Source organism: Schistocerca piceifrons, chromosome X (assembly GCF_021461385.2).
Source record: "Schistocerca piceifrons isolate TAMUIC-IGC-003096 chromosome X, iqSchPice1.1, whole genome shotgun sequence".
Classification (NCBI taxonomy): domain Eukaryota; kingdom Metazoa; phylum Arthropoda; class Insecta; order Orthoptera; family Acrididae; genus Schistocerca; species Schistocerca piceifrons.
The window spans coordinates 303,984,689-303,998,493 of NC_060149.1; positions in this window are offsets into that span (position 1 = coordinate 303,984,689).

Genomic DNA, 13,805 nt, shown 5'->3' on the forward strand with positions numbered 1-13,805 from the left:
ATTACACATTATGACCCTCTTCAACTGTCGGTGGTCTTTGTCAGTTAACAAACGGGGTCAGCCAGCACGCTTTTGTGCTGTACATGTTCCTTCACGTTTCCACTTCACTATCACATCGGAAACAGTTGACCTAGGGGTGTTTAGGAGTGTGTAAATCTCGCTTACAGACGTATGATACAAGTGACACCCAATCACCTGACCAAGTTCGAAGTCCGTGAGTTCCGCGGAGCGCCGCATTCTGCCCTCTCACGATGTCTCATGACTACTGAAGTCGCTGATATGAAATATCTGACAGTAGGTGGCAGCAAAATTCACGTAATATGAAAAACGTATGTTTTTTGGGGTGTACGGATACTTTTGATCACATAGTGTACCTACCCGCCTAGAAACCACATCCAGGGTGGCTGACACAGCGGCCTTCGTCTTTAATCCGACGGTGGATGCGTTCCGGGACCGGCGCATGTCCCTAAATCCCGAAAGCGGCGCGATAATGCTAGCGCCTGTTCCGACATATATTAACTGGAGAATATGTCGGTACAATACCTTTTTTTGGGTACAGAATTTTTGCTTGTCATTAAATGCTGCAGGTAAAGTACAGTTCATACTGTACGTATACTTCTCTTTTCCAGATTAACCAACATGTAGCAAATAAATAATGTACTGAATAATAACTCTGCAGTAATTAATTGCATTAGATAGTGACCCACGTGAATATAAATTTAAAGCTATGACCAAGGTGTATATGCAGAGTCTTTATTTACGCATGAGTGAGGCAGTGTATTCGACAGTACGTTTAGGATGCAACCTACAGCTGTTCTATGTTAAGACTTTGAACATTTCTGATCCCTTCTGGATATAAAATTTTTTGAACACATTTCTCTAGGTAACTTATTTAAGTGATCAACATCGCAAAATCATAAGTTAATGTAAGTGCGAGATAAACCATTACGAATGTGAAATGCTGCCACATTAATAACCGGTATAAACCTCAGAATGATGAATGCAAACATGCAAACGTGCTTGCAATGTATTGTACAGGTGGCAGATGTCAGTGTGTGGGATGGGATTCCATACCTGTTGCACTTGGTGGCTCAATAAAGGGACGATTAACGCTGTTTGTGGTTGACGTTGGAGTTGTCGTCCAATGATGTCCCATACGTGCTCGACTGGAGACAGATCTGCTGATCTGGCAGGCCAAGGCAACATGACAACGCTCTGTACTGGGTTACAACAGCGGTATATGGGTGGGCGTTATACTGTTGGAAAACACGCCCTGGATAAATGAAAAGACAACAGGTCCCCAAACTGACGTACAAATTTGTAGTCAAGATGCGTGGGATAACGACGAGAGTGCTCCTGCTGTCATACGAAATCGCATTCTTGACCATAACTCCAGGTGAGGTCCAGTGTGTCAAGCATGCAGGCAAATTGGTAGCAGACCCTCAACTGGCTTCCTTGTAACCAACACGAGGTCATCACTGACACCAATGAAATCGCAGATGGCGGTGGTTTGGGGTCAGTGAAATGCACGCTACATGGCGTCTAGCTCGGAACTGTCCTTGAAGTAATTGATTTGTAACAGTTTATTGTGTCACTGTGGTGCCAACTGCTGCAATACGTGGTCGCCAGGAGCCCAGTGTTCTTGCGACTGTACATTCTCGTGCTCAGTGCTGCCAGCAATTATGTACAGTAGTTACATTACCACCAAGTTTTTCTGTAATATCGCAGAAGGAACATCCATTTTCTCGTAGACCCATTACCCGAAATCGTTCAAACTCATCGAGGTGTTGATAATGGCGTCTTTGTCGCCTTAAAGGCATTGTTGACTAACATCAACTCACCTCGTCCACTCTGGAGGGTAACTAAAGCGCACGACTGTTACAGCGTGTATTTAAAGCAAACCTGATTTTGATCTTCATAGTGGCGACACTAATACCAGTCTCATGCGACTGGCCTGAGATTTGAGTAGACATCACGCCTACCACTGTTGATCATGTCGCACAACTCCCTCTTGGTGTTGCAGTTTTTTTTACGTCAGTGTAATGTGTTCCAGCGGACATGTGTTTTCTGCACCATGATACTCCGTTGACAGTTGCCTACATATAGTTGCCCTTCCATCATAAGACAGTTGTGGTTCAAAAATGGCTCTGAGCACTATGGGACTTAACATCTGTGGTCATCAGTCCCCTAGAACTTAGAACTCCTTAAACCTAACTAACCTAAGGACATCACACACATCCATACCCGAGGCAGGATTCGAACCTGCGACCGTAGCAGTCGCGCGGTTCCGGACTGAGCCACTAGAAACGCTAGACCACCGCGGCCGGCAGACAGTTATGTTCTTCCAATGTCTGTAATCAGTGTTTTAACTTCCCGAACCTATTTAGAACACACTATGTAAATTTTACTTGTTTTACATGGAGGCGTATTATTGCATACCTGTGTCATGACGATTAGAATCGCGATTAATAGCGTCACAATGAAAACAGTTATTTTAATCGTCAGTAACAACAGTTCAAAATGGTTCAAATGGCTCTGAGCACTATGGGTTCAAAAATGGTTCAAATGGCTCTGAGCACTATGGGACTTAACATCTATGGTCATTAGTCCCCTAGAACTTAGAACTACTTAAACCTAACTAACCTAAGGACATCACATAACACCCGGTCATCACGAGGCAGAGTGAGCACTATGGGACTTAACTTCTAAGGTTATCAGTCTCCTTGAACTTAGAACTACTTAAACCTAACTAACCTAAGGACATCACACACATCCATACCCGAGGCAGGATTCGAACCTGCGACCGTAGCGGTAGCGCGGTTCCAGACTGTAGCGCCTAGAACCACTCAGCCACCCCGGCCGGCAGTAACAACAGTGATGAAATGGTAAATTTCAAATTTTGCGCCATAGCCGATGCTTTGTGTGGAAATATCGACAACGCACCCGACTGTGTAACTTACGGAAGCATATAAATTGAAGCCTATGAGCATATTCTGTAGTATGTAATACTATGTGCGCTCTACCATTCGAGACATCTAACTGACTGTTAGGTTACAAATGGAGTGTGTACTGAGGACTATTAGAATGTGTCAGCACGAATAACTATGATCTGTCTTATACAAAAGAAACAGGTGGGAATGCAGCTTTACGTCATGGCGGAACGTAACGATATATTCCACAAAACAGACATTGAAAAAAAGCTAAAAACTAGCATTTAACTAGCACCAAGGACACCTAGTGAAAACGTTTTGGTCAGTAAACACAAAAGTTTGCTCCAGGAATATCACAGGCAAGTTTCTTGAGACTTCAAAAACTATCGCGGTTATAAAAACCGATGAAACGTTGCTAACTGCTAAGAAATGTGATGTACTTTATCCTTTAGGTAGCAATTCTTGAACCCATCTCTACGAATGGAGTGATATATGTAAATTGTCGGTATGAGAGAAATAAACTTCCAGTAGAGGATGAGTGCAATGTGCCACCTCACTACCATTTCTACGTGAAAAAGACGTGTAATTGTTGTTACATTGCATTGTTATTGTCCACATAACGGTCCAAGAAAGTGTTTGTACCTTTCTTGCTTGCCGAAATATGTACATGTCGAATTACTCATGCTTGATCCTCAATGCAGGAGAGAACTGCAGGCGCCAAGAAGCTGCCGACATATCGCGGTGAAATGATAAATTTTCCGGACAGTTTGTCATCCAAACCAACAGCAAGCGTGATTTTATATCAATACATCATAGCAGTGATGTTCGTCATTCGTGCAGCATTTCCTTTTCAAGTCTCAATACTTTGCGTTTTCGTTTGTAGTTCTGCCTGTGCCCGCAGCCGTGGCCGAGCGGTTTTAGGCGCTTCAGTCCGGAACCACGCGACTGCTACGGTCACAGGTTCGAATCCTGCCTCGGTCATGGATGTGTGTGATGTCCTTAGGTCAGTTAGGTTTAAGTAGTTATAAGTCTAGGGGACTGATGACCTCAGATCCCAGTCCCATAGCGCTCAGAGCCATTTGAACCACTTAGTTCCGCCTATTGTCGACACTAACAGACAACATCGATCATGCAGGATATACATCGTCTGTAAATGCAACTGGGACCGTTCGAAGCCACGTTAGTTTTGTATGATACCCACCGAGGGAAATGTCGTAGAGGATAGCACATTGGGTTCTCATTCAGGATGAGTGGAGTTTAAATCCATCTTCGGTCATTCTGATTTTGTTTTCAGTGGTTTTCTTAAAAAGAATGAGGTGAATGCAGAAGAGGTTCTTTTGCAAAAAGTACGGCCACTTGTCTTCCCCACTCTTCCAATCTCTGAGTTTCTGCTCTGAGTATAATGAATAACCTCGCCGCCGACGGGATGTTAAATTTTAATATTCGTTTTTCTTTTACTTTATTATAACACAGGAAACGTTACGGAGATCATTCTCGTCCGGGTAGTTGGAACTACTTGAACAGGTATTTAGATCAAGTTCAACCTACAATTCCATGTAAGAATTTCAATATCAATTTATATATGTCGTGAACGGATCAAAACCTAAGCTCTCAAAGTAATTATTTTGTGTTGCATTACAGCGGCGAAATAAACGAGATTTTCCTCCACCTTGGACTCAACACTGACCTTTGTCACCCTATTTTAGAGGGTTGGGTTGTTTTGGGAGAAGAGACCAAACAGTGAGGTAATCGGTCTCATAGGATTAGGGAAGGACGGGGAAGTCGGCCGTGCGCTTTCAGAGGAACCATCCCGTCATTTGTCTGGAGCGATTTGGAGAAATCATGGAAAACTTAAATCAGGATGGTTGGACTCGGGATTGAACCGTCGTCCTCCCGAATGTGAGTCCAATGTGCTAACCACTGCGCCACCTCGCTCGGTCCCCTGTTTTAGAATACAAGCAAATATGCAGCGGTAAAATGACCACGCGTCATGCAGGAACTAAGTGGTCCGAATCCTCGTACAGTCATTCCAACATTTGTTTTTATGTTCTACGAACGATTCCAAGAGGGAGCAGAAAAAGAGGTAACATTCGTAGCTGAAGAGTCAACAAGTAGAGCTGAGGAGACTGTTCGCGTGTCTTGTGTTTGCCGCCCGAGGTGGCGCAATAGTTTCTACACTGGACTGATTCAGGAGGTTCAGATCCGCGTCCGGCCACCCAGATTTAGGTATTTCGTAATTTCACTCAATTGCTCCAGAAAAAGTGCTCGATCGATTTCCTTCCCCGTCCCTGAAACATTCCGAGCTCGTGCTCCGTCTCTAATGAACCCGATATCGACGGTACGTGAAACCCTGCTCATCCAATTCTTTTTATTCATGTGTTGTTGTGAGACAGGTTTCTTAAATACGGGTATTTATGGCCTCTGCGTGTGTATAAGCAGATAAGTACCGATTAAATTCGCTAGCAGGCCCGGGTATAGCGTACACACAAGCAGTTTGTTTCATCAACCACTGCAGTTCCTGGCACACGCGCAACTTCACTACAGGCAACCATCTCCGTCAATGTAGAACACACCCAGTAACGGCATTTTTAAAACCCACCTCTGCACCGTAGGTGGCTATCAATGTTGTGACACAGACTCTAAAAGACACTGCTGCCGTAGTACGACGGAGGCACCGCAACAGATCAAGGGCTACGAGAGCAAGCCGACATTTACGGGTGTTGGTAAGCACTGTGCAGCGTAGCGTAATATACATTTTCATAGAAACCATTCCTGTACCAACTAACGGAGACTAAGTTTACAGAAGCAATCCTATAAATCATTGCGGAGTTTCCTGAAGGGACGTTAGAATTTAACGTCCCGCTTCGTCGTACCCGCTATAACTGGAGCACTAGTTAGTATGTGACAGGAAACTGGCAGTAAGCATCTTTTAATCAACCATCCTTGCATTCGCTGAAAAGTTAAGTCATTATGGTCGTTTGGGAATTAGAATACTAGTCTATTGCCTTATTCAAAAAAATGTTCAAATGTGTGTGAAATCTTATGGGACTTAACTGCTAAGGTCATCAGTTCCTAAGCTTACATACTACTAAACCTAAATTATGCTAAGGACAAACACACACACACACATGCCCGAGGCAGGACTCGAACCTCCTCCGGGACCAGCCGCACAGTCCATGACTGCAGCGCCCTAGACCGCTCGGCTAATTCCGCGCGTATTGCCTTATTCACACTGCCGTTTACACTGATCAGAAATTCAGGTTTTTCCTCTATATCTTAGGACGTACAATTAACGCCACATGCACTTTTAACAGGAAAAGGAACAGTTAACGCGCTGTTGCGCTATTTAGATCATTATCGAGAAGATTCTAACAGTGTACGCTCAAGAAATTGTGCAACAGAGGGCGGAGATTGTCCAGTGTAGATAAAGGCCCCCCAACGGCTGCAGCAGACATTACTCTGCTTCCTGTCACTGACGCACACCGCCAACAGATCTTTATTTCCGTTTTTCTATGTACAGCTTATAGATAAACGGTTGAACGAATGTTCTTTAAGCCACTCACTTAGTGAAAGAATTACATTTCTTTAAGATTCTTTCAATGAATCTCAACGTGGCAACTGATTTCCTGCAACTATTCCTACTTTACTCCCTCTTACTCCCTCCCCCCCCCCCCCCCTCGCCACCACCACCACCACGGGAGGTTTCTATTTGTTGCTTTCAGCGAAGATTTATCACTAATAGCGTAAGTGAACAGCAATGGATAACTTCGCCTATTTACACTGATGAGCTATGTGGTGTCACCGCCAAACATCACATTTGCTAGGTAGTAGCCTTTAAATCGGCCGCGGTCCGTTAGTATACGTCGGACCCGCGTGTCGCCACTATCAGTGATTGCAGACCAAGCGCCGCCACACGGCAGGTCTAGAGAGACTTCCTAGCACTCGCCCCAGTTGTACAGCCGACTTTGCTAGCGATGGTTCACTGACAAAATACCCTCTCATTTGCCGAGACGATAGTTAGTATAGCCTTCAGCTACGTTATTTGCTACGACCTAGCAAGGCGCCATTACCAGTTACTATTGATGCTGTAAAACATGTACCGTCAAGAGCGATGTTCACCAATTATGGATTAAAGTTAAGTATTCCACAGCTACGTCCTTTTTTGCTAGTCTCATTTCCTTGACCTGTTCCAGACCTCACGCCAGCCTGCGTGAGCTAAAACGCGTGCCTTTCGGCTTCCTCTCATAGTGGGTTGGCCGTCTTGCCAATCCACAACAAGCCAAAGCGCTATACCACTTGTCACAGCGAGATGGAATCTCGCCTTGTGGTACTGCGGGCACTTGAAACGGTAAGGGAATTGTATGGGAGGAGCAGGGACGAATGGGGAATAATTCTAGCGAAGATACAAGTCACAAGTGGAGAAATCCGCTGACATAAACGAATCTGACGAGGAGCGGATTGTTATGACACGACCCCTGCGAACGAGCACCTCGGAAACGACCGATCTGGTCTGCTGTTTGCGTGCTGCTGGCAGGAGCATCAGTCACGGTGGAACGACAAGTACACGACAGGGTGTTGGACCTCCACGCCTCATCACAGGAGATGCGGGTTGAAGGATTGTCCGACATACACTATGTGATCAAAAGTATCCGGACACCTGGTTGAAAATGACTTACAAGTTCGTGGCGTCCTCCATCGGTAATGCTGTAATTCAGTATGGTGTTGGCCCACGCATAGCCTTGATGACAGCTTCCACTCTCGCAGGCATACGTTCAATGAGGTGCTGAAAAGGTTCTTGGGGAATGGCAGCCCATTATTCACGGAGTGCTGCACTGAGGAGAGGTAGCGATGTAGGTCGGTGAGGCTTGGCACGAAGTCGGCGTTCCAAAACATCCCAAAGATTTTCTATAGGATTCAGATCAGGACTCTGTGCAGGCCAGTCCCTTAAAAGGATGTTACTGTCGTGTAACCACTCCGCCACAGGCCGTGCATTATGAAAAGGTGTTAGATCGTGTTGAAAGATGCAATCGACATCCCCGAATTGCGCTTCAACAGTGGGAAGCAAGAAGGTGCTTCAAACATCATTGTAGGCTTGTGCTGTGATAGTGCCACGCGAAACAACAAGGGGTGCAAGCTGCCTCCATGAAAAACACGAACACACCATAACACCATCGTCTCCGAATTTTACTGTGGCACGACACACGCTGGCAGATGAGGTTCACCGGGAATTCGCCATACCCACACCCTGATATCGGATCGCCACATTGTGTACCGTGCTTCGTCACTCCACACACCGTTTTTCCACTGTTGAATCGTCCAACGTTTACGCTCCTTACACCAAGCAAAGCGTCGTTCGGCATTTATCGGCATGATGTGTGGCTTATGAGCACCCGCTCGACCATGAAATCCAAGTTTTCTCACCTCCCGCCTAACTGTCATAGTACTTGCAGTGGATCCTGATGCAGTTTGGAATTCCTGTGTGATGAACTGGATAGATGTTTGCCTATTACACATTACAACCCTCTACAACTGTCGGCGGTCTCTGTCAATCAACAGACGAGGTCGCTTTTGTGCTGTACGTGTCCCTTCACATTTCCACTACACTATCACATCTGAAACACTTGACCTTGGGATGTTTAGGAGTGTGAAAATCTCGCTTACAGACGTATGACACATTCACACCCAATCACCTGACCACGTTCGAAGTCCGTGAGTTCCGCGGTGCGACCCATTCTGCTCTCTCACGATGTCTAATGACTACTGAGGTCGCTGATATGGAATATCTGGTAGTAGGTGGCAGCATAATGCACCTAATATGAAAAACGTATGTTCTGCGGGGAATCCAGATTCTTTTGATCAAATAGAGTATGGGCGGCGATGTGTAGCATGTCTGACGACAGAGCACAATGTTGGTGCATCCACAAATATCTTGGAGCACACCGTTAGGCACATGTTGTTTAACACTGAGCAGACGATCCTTATGTGTACCATCGTTGACGCCACATGGTCAATTACGATTGCAGTCCTGGATGTGGTGTTTCGGTGGTTTGTAACATGTTGCTGTTGTTGTGGTCTTCAGTCGAGAGACTGGTTTGATGCAGCTCTCCATGCTACTCTGTCCTGTGCAAAGTTCTTCATCTCCCAGTACTTACTGCAACCTACATTCTTCTGAACCTGCTTAGTGTATTCATCTCTTGGTCTCCCCCTACGATATTTACCCTCCACGGTGCCCTCCAATACTATATTGGTGATCCCTTGATGCCTCAGAGTATGCCCTGCCAACCGATCCCTTCTTCTAGTCAAGTTGTGCCACAAACTTCTCTTCTCTCCAATTCTTTTCAATACCTCCTCATTAGTTATGTGATCTACCCATCTAATCTTCGGCATTCTTCTGTAGCACCACATTTCGAAAGCTTCTATTCTCTTCTTGTCTAAACTATTTATCGTCCACGTTTCACTTCCATACATGGCTACACTCCATACAAATACTTTCAGAAACGACTTCCTGATACTAATCTATACTCGATGTTAACAAATTTATCTTCTTTAGAAACGCTTTCATTGCCACTGCCAGTCTACATTTTATATCCTCTCTAGTTCGACCATCATCAATCATTTTGCTCCCCAAATAGCAAAACTCATTTATTACTTTAAGCGTCTCATTTCCTAATCTAATTCCCTCAGCATCACCCGATTTAATTCGACTACATTCCATTATCCTCGTTTTGCTTTTGTTGATGTTCATCTTATATCGTTCTTTCAAGACACTGTCCATTCCGTTCAGCTGCTCTTCCAGGTCCTTTGCTGTCTCTGACAGAATTACAATGTCATCGGCGAACCGAAAAGTTTTTATTTATTCTCCATGGATTTTAATTCCTACTCCGAATATTTCTTTTGTTTCGTTTACTGCTTGCTCAATATACGGATTGAATAACTTCGGGGATTGGCTACAACCCTGTCTCACTCCCTTCCCAACCACTGTTTCCCTTTCATGCCCCTCGACTCTTATAACTGACATGGTTTCTGTACAAATTGTAAATAGCTTTTCGCTCCCTGTATTTTACCCCTGCCACCTTCAGAATTCGAAAGAGAGTATTCTAGTCAACATTGTGAAAAGCTTTCTCCAAGTCTACAAATGCTAGAAACGTAGGTTTGCCTTTTCTTAATATATTTTCGAAGATAAGTCGAAGGGTCAGTATTGACTCACGTGTTCCAGCATTACTACGGAATCCAAACTGATTTTCCCCGAGGTCGGCTTCTACCAGTTTTTCCATTCGTCTGTAAAGAGTACGTGTTAGTATTTTGCAGCCGTGACTTATTAAACTGATAGTTCGGTAATTTTCACATTTGTCAACACTCGTTTTCTTTGGGATTGGAATTATTACGTTCTTCTTGAAATCTGAGGGTATTTCGCCTGTCTCATACATCTTACTCACTAGATAGTAGAGTTTTTTTACGCCTGGTTCTCCCAAGGCTGTCAGTAGCTCTAATGGAATGTTGTCTACTCCCGGGGCCTTGTTTCGACTTAGGTCTTTCAGTGCTCTATCAAACTCTCCACGCAGTATCATATCTCCTATTTCATCTTCATCTACATTCTCTTCCATTTCCATAATATTGTCCTCAAGAACATCGCCCTTGTATAGACCCTCTATATACTCCTTCCACCTTTCTGCTTTCCCTTCTTTGCTTAGAACTGGGTTTCCATATGAGCACTTGATGTTCATGCAAGTGGTTCTCTTTTCTCCAAAGGTCTCTTTAATTTTCCTGTAGGCAGTATCCATCTTACCCATATTGATATGCACCCCTAAAACCTTACATTTGTCCTCTAGCCATCACTGCTTAGCCATTTTCCACTTCCTGTCGATCTCATTTTTGAGACGTTTGTATTCCTTTTTGCCTGTTTCATTTACTGCATTTCTATATTTACTCCTTTCATCAATTAAATTCAATTTATCTTCTGTTACCCAAGGATTTCTATTAGCCCTCGTCTTTTTACCTACTTGATCCTCTGCTACCTTCACTATTTCGTCTCTCAAAGCTACCCATTCTTCCTCTACTGTATTTCTTTTCCCCATTTTTGTCAATCGTTCCCTAATGCTCTCCCTGAAGCTCTCTACAACCTCTGGTTCTCTTAGTTTATCCAGGTCCCATTTTCTCAAATACCCACCTTCTTGCAGTTTCTTCAGATTTAATTTACAGTTCATAACCAATAGATTGTGGTCAGAGTACACATCTGCCCCTGGAAATGTCTTACAATTTAAAACCTCGTTCCTAAATCTCTGTCTTAGCATTATATAATCTATCTGATACCTTCTAGTATCTCCAGAATTCTTCCATGTATACAGCCTTCTTTCATGATTCTTGAACCAAGTGTTAGCTATGATTAAGTTATGCTCTGTGCAAAATTCTACCAGGCATCTTCATCTTTCATTTCTTCCACCCAGTCCATATTTACCTACTACGTTTTCTTCTCTCCCTTTTCCTACTGTCGAATTCCAGTCACCCATGACTATTAAATTTTCGTCTCCCTTCACTATCTGAATAATTTCTTTTATCTCATCATACATTTCATCAATCTCTTCGTCATCTGCAGAGCTAGTTGGCATATAAACTTGTACTACTGTAGTAGGCGTGGGCTTCGTGTCTATCTTGGCCACAATAATGCGTTCACTATGCTGTTTGTAGTAGCTTAGCTGCACTCCTGTTTTTTTATTCATTATTAAACCTACTCCTGCATTACCCCTATTTGATTTTGTATTTATAACCCTTCAGTCACCAGACCAGAAGTCTTGTTCCTCCTGCCACCGAACTTCACTAATTCCCAATATATCTAACTTTAACCTATCCATTTCCCTTTTTAAATTTTCTAACCTACCTGCCCGATTAAGGGATCTGACATTCCACGCTCCGATCTGTAGAACGCCAGTTTTCTTTCTCCTGATAACAACGTCCTCCTGAGTAGTCCCTGCCAGGAGATCCGAATGGGGGACTATTTTACCTCCGGAATATTTTACCCAAGAGGACGCCTTCACTATTTAACCATACAGTATAGCTGCATGCCCTCGAGAAGAAGACAGCTGTAGTTTCCCCTTGCTTTCAGCCGTTCGCAGTACCAGCACAGCTAGACCGTTTTGGTTAGTGTTACAAGGGCAGGTCACTCAATCATGCAGACTGTTGCCCCTGCAACTACTGAAAAGGCAGCTGCCCTTCTTCAGGAACCACACGTTTGTCTGGCCTCTCAACAGACACCCCTCCGTTGTGGTTGCACCTACCGTACGGCTATCTGTATCGCTGAGGCACGCAAGCCTCCCCAACAACGGCAAGGTCCATGGTTCATGGGAAGAGGGGGGGGGGGGGGTTGCAACGTACGTTACGTAAATACCGGGTTCATGACCACGTCAGATATACGCTACGCAAACATTTAGAAAACATTCTCACAGTTGCACATGCGGCTTACTCCAGACACATGTAGATTGGGTACACAGATTCATTCCATCCATGGAGGAGAGTAAGAGACTGATGACCTTAGATGGTTAGTCTCTTTAAAACCATAATAATAAGCACAATTATTATCCTCACCTTCATATCATCGAAGAAATTAAAATTTTTCTGAAGAAACTACAGGTACCTACGATTCATGGGCCACATTGTATTTGCGTATTAGTTTTATTTCTCGGGAGCAGTGTTCCCTAATACATCTGACACCTAAATTTTTTTTCCAGTATCCGGTCACACGACAGTTAATATCTTAAATAAGTTTTGCGTGGATCCATGAGGTGTGTTCAGGTGGAAGACGTCAGCCTGCTGAAGCAGATGTCTAAGATCAGGTTCCTCCGTGTCTCGTGGTTTAACGTGTCTTATATAATGAAGATCTTAATAAATTCAGCACCAGACCTTTCTGAAACTGCTGTATCCAACCCTGTCTATGAGAATTCGCATTTCGCATTCCCGACGGTCTCGTCAATTACCGGTACGCTGTTCCGGGGCTATAATGGTCTTGGCGTAACTCAGTTCATGATTATTCAGCAGGCAGAGCTCGGTGATAGCTGATTTTCCAGGCTGCTTCATTCGTGAGTGTCGCTGGTGCTCCGCGACTTCCCTAATAGTCTACCCGTGTACCACGTGCCAGACTGATACTGTATGCAACATACTCTCGGTTTCGGGCGGCCTAGATCATCTTCAACGGTACGGAGTAGATTATTTGAATCTGTTGGTGGTCGTGATATAGTGCAAATGGCACATCTTTGTAAAGATCTACAATCTACTCTAGAGATTGAGCGGTGGGGAGAGGGAAGGGGAGGGGAGACACGTTTCCTCTACAAATGATATTAATTCTTTTGATCATTTTCTGCTTACTTACGTCTAAAGCCCTGAAGAAAATTTGAGATCTCTACATTTTCTGCGTGGGCTGTCATGAACTTTTTAAAAGCATCTTCATGGATGTGAAATTTACCTTGAAAACAATATTTTACCACGGCGTGATATTTCCCAGTAGACTGAAAAGTCAGAAGCGATCCAACAAGCGTGAAAGACAAGCAAAGACAAGGACGCCCAGTCAACACAGACTACTGATGCCAACACGGAGTGAGATCGTAAACCGATTTTCAATAATTGACGCTTGACTGGTAGTGAAGTGACCAGCAAATGCTTGCTAGCCATAGTGCTGCGTATAGTATGATTTATAATAGGTTCAAGTTTCATAAGGTCTGTAGAACTTAGTGACGAGAAATGAAGACATTCATATCAGAAGCTGTCAGAGGCTACTGGAGTGTCATTCTAATGAAGGTGAAACACGTTTTAAATGAATGATCGCTTGAAATGAAATATGGGCTCATCATTGTGTAACAGAGAACAAACGCCAGAGTATGGAACGGA